Source organism: Canis lupus, chromosome 11 (assembly GCF_003254725.2).
Source record: "Canis lupus dingo isolate Sandy chromosome 11, ASM325472v2, whole genome shotgun sequence".
Classification (NCBI taxonomy): domain Eukaryota; kingdom Metazoa; phylum Chordata; class Mammalia; order Carnivora; family Canidae; genus Canis; species Canis lupus.
The window spans coordinates 59,813,995-59,819,858 of NC_064253.1; the positions used below are offsets into that span (position 1 = coordinate 59,813,995).

The following is a 5,864-nucleotide window of genomic DNA, read 5'->3' on the forward strand; positions in this document are numbered from 1 at the left end:
GATAACACAAATATTTAATTTTTTAAATGTAAAATCCTAAGTATAATGTAATGAAATGCATTCCTCAAGGCTGTCCATATGATCAAGGAACTTTTATTAACGAATTTTCTGTTTATTTATATTTTATGTTTGCTTCATCTAGAGCACTATTTTACAGACATGTACATTCAGATGACATGCTTTTTTAGCCCAAAACAAATAGAGAAATAGATCAAGCTAAGAAAACTGTTTTTTTTTTTCTTTTTTTAGTGTGAATGGCTGGAAAAGCAAAATGTATATTGTATGAAAAGAACTGCTCTATCAATCTCCACAAATGTTTCCATTCCTGTGAAAAATCAGTGTGTATTACTCAACATATGTGCCCATCAATCTCTACTAGTTTGAGCTGAGGGTTAGTCTGGTAAAATTTCCCAACAGAGTAACAAGTGCTAAATGTCACTTCCTAAAGCTGAGAATTTTATTTCACAAAGGTAAATTTAAAGCACAAGTTTGGAATTAGAAATGAAACAAAAGCTTTATGAGGATGCACTACATTTTGGAAGTGAAATGTGCCATGTTTCACAGATTATTTTTCTTTAAAGTTAGTAGGTATTAAAATAAAATTTAGTGCTTTTCTCTTAAAAGTGATTACATGTTTATATTAAAACCCTGACAATTAAGATATAAAGGAGAAAATAAAATTACTCATAAACTCAGGAACCAGAAATAACTATTTTTTATGAATTTATTTTTTATTGGTGTTCAATTTGCCAACATATAGAATAACACCCAGTGCTCATCCCGTCAAGTGCCCACCTCAGTGCCTGTCACCCAGTCACCCCCACCCCCCGCCCACCTCCCCTTCCACCATCCCTAGTTCGTTTCCCAGAGTTAGGAGTCTTTCATGTTCCGTCTCCCTCAGAAATAACTATTGTAAATATTTCACACTCCTTTCCATGCACACACATATATAATATTATATATTTATCACCTATTTCTATTCATTTAAATTATGCAACGGATATTTTCCTGTAATATTCAATGTTATTTGAAAACAATATTTTAATAGTGGTGTAATATTGTACCATAAGGCTATTCCATAAATTATGCAACTATTAACTTACAATTGGGCATTTAAGTTGCTTCTAATTTTCTATATTTTAATTTTCTATATTTAACTCTGTAATGTTCATTCCCATACATGAATCATTCTTCCCATATCATTGGTGACTTTCTAAGAGTAGAATCCTAGAACTAAAATTGTTAGGTTAAAGTGTAAATTATATTTTTAAAGCTTTTGCCAGTTATTGTCCAATCACTTTTTGTGCAGATGTTATTAGTATGTGGTTGCACTGGGAGTGCATATTTCCAGGCAAAACATGGTATGCAACTCATAGTTACTTTTCCTTATTAAATGTGAAGCGGAGATGTTTCATAGTGCTTATTGGACAACTATTTTCTGTGATTTGTCTCTTCGTGTCTTATCAATTTTCTATTGGGGTATTGGTCTTCATCTTCCTCTTTTGAATAAAGGAAGGAAAAGAACTTCCTTTGTATAATAGATACTTTGGGATGCTCAGGAACACCCCAGTGGAGGAATTTGGGCTTTCTTTTTACTTTGCAAACTGGTTGAGCTCTTGAGTCTGGACTCTAGTTCCTGTTGCCCATGGGAGCTACTTAAGGACACCTGGGTTAAGATCAAGACCACACAGTTCATAATTATATTCTGTTCATACGTTAGCCTCTTTAGTCTCTTTGTCATATTCATTGCAAAACGGAGCATTTGCTGCTCTTTTGATTTTAAATGTTGAAATCAAAAACACAAAATTAAATCTCTTTATCAGGAATTTTTAAAAAGTAGATATATATGTCAAACAGTACTTAACAATAAAGAGCTCATAACTTATGGTAGTTACTCAATGTTTTTAAAAAATGTAATGTGCCTTTCATTCCCAAAGTATTGGTTTATAGCTAATCTTAAAAATGTGGGAGAGGGATGCCTAAGTGTCTCAATGGTTGAGTGTCTGCCTTTGGCCCAGGGTGTGATCTCGGGGTCTGGGATTGAGTCCCACATCGGGCTCCCTGTGAGGAGCCTGCTTCTCCCTCTGCCTATGTCTCTTCCTCACTCTCTGTGTGTCTCATGAATAAATAAATAGCTTTAAAAATGTGGAAGAGAGAAAAAGATGGGAAGAAAGGTAAGTAGAAATAACATACTGAAGCATTCTATAAAGCATTATGCTCAACGTTGACAGAAATCACCAGAGGACATTCTCTCCCGAATATCACCTTGTTGACAGAGATGTTGAGTATTTCCTTTTATAGATTCTAAATTAGATGACTAATTTTTAAAGTCTATGCATTACTTTGTTCCTTAAATATAGCAGAGAAATATAGTTTTAACCCTGAATAAAATGAATCTCATTTTCCTGCCCCATGGGAAGATTGGCTACTCCTGTCAATGATACCACAAAGCTCTTGGCCTTATTGGGTGGGTCTGGCACTTCAGTGGGGGTTGTCACTGTAGGTGTTGATGGCACACACTTGTGAAGAATCACAGCTTGTCATTGCTCATTTCTAGAAATTGCACATAAGCATCCGGATGCACTCCTCCTTGAAGTTGAATAGGAATGCATATAGTAGCTGCCTTCTGCATAAGTTGAAATGATAACATTTGACTCTGTTTCAAAAGCACAAATGCATGGAGAGCCTGAGGGAACCTGAAATTTGGGAAAACTCTATTTAGAACTGAAGTATTTTGGAAGAAAACTGCTGACACCAAACTGTTTCTTCCTTCTTTGGATCTTTGGCAGCAAAAATGTGGACTGTGCCATAGTCACTAGATACACAGATGAGGGAAGCATCCTGACTGAAGCAAATGAAATAAATATTTGCTGCTTGTGATCCTTTTCATGGTTGTTGGATCCAATGCCTTGATGAAGTAGCAAATATTCTTATGATTCCCTTTCTCAGAATGTCCTTCTGTGTGGGAATGTCCATGGGCAGCTTCTTGGTGTTCACCATGTCCACAAGCTGCACATGACTCATTTGCATGCCCAAAAGGCCAAGAAAGTATTGCTACTTTCTTGATTCACCATACAAGACACAAAGGATTAAGCAGGGTTATAGCAGGATTCAAAGACATGACACTGATAGGGATTTTGTGTGCATGTAAACATCTTACTTATGGGGTCCAAGATGACCATAATTCTATCTCATTTCAATGTGACCTCCTTGACTTCTGTAGAAAAATTTATTTCATTTTATTTCATTTTTAAAAGATTTATTTTGACAGAGCATGTGGAAATGTGCACATATGCATGGGGGAGGGGCAGAGGGAGAGGAAGAGAGAATCTCCAGCAGATTCCCCACTGAGTCTGAAGCCTGTGTAGGTCTCAATCTCACAATCCTGAGATCATGACCTGAGCTGAAATCAAGAGTCAGACATTTAACCGACTGAGTCACTCAGGAGCCCCCAAATTTTATTTTAATAATTTTTTTTTCAGATCATTCAAAGTTATCATTTTATTGGAAGAGTATTCTGGCTTTTTTAAAAAATACCAACAACCAAATATAAATAATTGCAGCAAAATGTTGCTTGGGGAGACCTGGAGATAGGGTCATACCACCCTGGTGCCAGAAGTGCATGCATACCAGGGAGCTCTCTGAGCACCCAGTGCATCCATCTGGCAATGCAATGAGTGGGATAGGGCCTCATGTTTTTATTACTATTGCTTTTATTTTATATATCAGAAAATGAAATGTTATTGACATGTTAAGTTTTTTTGAAAGTAGGATGATTTGGTTCAAGGCAATTCCAGTGGGCCTTTTGGCATATTATCAGAATGATCCTATAGTTCACCTGAGAGAACAATTGTTTGAAACTAATGAAGAAAACGTTGAAAAGATGAAACAGAGGGGTATGGCCCTGCACAATTAGAACAAGGTTTTGTATAAAGTAGTAGTAATTAGTGTAGTAAGACATGAGCTTAGGGAGAAAGAGACAACGGAAAGAATAGAACATCAAGAAAAAGACCTATGTAAATATAAGTAATTTAGAATATTAAAAAGGTGTCATTTGAGATCTGTAGAGAAAGATTAAATGACTAACAAATGTCAGACTAATCACTGCACCCAAATAATGTCTAGACTGCTGAAAGATCTTGATATTTCTTTAAAAACCCCCAAAAAAACGTTTTGGGAAGAACTTTATTAGCAAATATGTCACAAAATTCAGAAGCAATAAAAAGAGGTGACAGATTTGATTGGGGAAAAAAACAGCCAGAATCAACTTAATGAAAAAGAAAAAGAGGAAATTTTTTTATAATAGTCATAATATATATAAAAGTTTCCTGAAATCCCATAAGAGAAATATATATATATAAAAAAAACAGAGGAATGAGAATATCACAAAAGAGGTACATAAATGGTCAAAAAAGGGAGAAAATCTTTGTATAGATGTAACAAAGATTTAATAGTCAAAATGTGTAAAACATTTCCTACAATTCAACAAGAAAAAGAAAAAAAACAAAGAAGATACACAAATGGTCAGGAGATATAATAACTTCAACGACAGTAGGAACAAAACAAATGCAAATAAACAAGTTTTCACCTATCAAATGGAACAAGAATTTTAAGGAATAAGTACAGCTAGAGTTTTCATGGACATCATCCTAGTCTGCTCAGGCTACTACAACAAAATACCATAGACTGGGTGGCTTCAACCAAAAACATTTATTTGTCAGATCTCTAGAGGCTAGGAAATCCAGGATCAGATTGCTGGCAGATTCAGTGACTGGTAAGGACCCACTGACCGGAGGACTTGATTTTTACATGGGCATCTTCTTACTGTGTCTTTACAGGTCAGAAGGGACAAGGGAGCTCTCTGGGGTCTCTGTTATATGGGACTATCTCATTCATGAGGGTTTTATTCTCATGACCTAATCACCTCCCAAAGGCTCACCTCCAATTACCATCACACTGGGGATTAGGTTCCAACACATAAATTTGGGTGAGGGATACAAACATTCAGTCACACCACACCAGGAAGAAAACCATGGCCAGCTGAACCAGCCATACAAGGGAATACAGAATGGTAGTGAAAGAAGGTAGCTAGCTATACATTAGCTACAGCCAAGTGACCAGTTACAGAAAAGAGAACTAGACAAATCACGAATATTCCTCCTTATTCTGTTAGAGAAAACACAATTTTTGTGTATCAGATATCTTTGTTTTCTTATCGTTCTCGTATCATGTAACATAAGATAGATGTGTTGACTTTATATCACAGTATCTAAGTATTGCTAATTTTACATCATAGTATTTAGGTTACATAGTATCAAGGAGAGTAAGCATCATCCAAAGACTTTGTGTTCAGTTTTAGGGAAAGAGTTAGTGGGTTCTCAGCTGTAGGCAGGATAGTTACATCATGTTAGGTGAAATTATAATCACATTACTGTTTTTATTTGGAAATTAAGCATAGTCTAATGAGAGGGATATGAATGCCAAATTGACAAGGCATGGATTTGTGATAGGTAAGTGTAAATTTAAAAAAAAAATTTTAAGTAATCTCTACACCCAACATGGGACCTGAAATCACAACCCCAAGATGAAAGCTGTATGGTCCTCTGACTGAGGCAACCAGGCGCCCCATGATAGTTGAATTTAAGTGTCAACTTGGCTGGATCAGGGGATCCCGGATATTTGATTAAACGTTATTTCCAGGTATGACTGTGAGGGTGTTTCTGGATGAGATTAGTGTTTGAGGGATGTCTGGGTGGATCAGTGGTTGGGTGTCTGCCTTTGGCTCAGGTCGTGATCCCAGGATCCGGGATCCAGTCCCAAACTGGGCTCCTGTGAGGAGCCTGCTTCTCCCTCTGCCTGTATCT

The 5,864-nt window shown here is 36.3% G+C and overlaps 1 pseudogene; it reads right to left on the reverse strand.

Moving 5' to 3' along the window:
- Nucleotides 1-2,530: 2,530 nt before the first annotated feature.
- Nucleotides 2,531-3,694, reverse strand: LOC125756022 (WD repeat domain phosphoinositide-interacting protein 3-like; annotated as a pseudogene).
- Nucleotides 3,695-5,864: the final 2,170 nt, after the last annotated feature.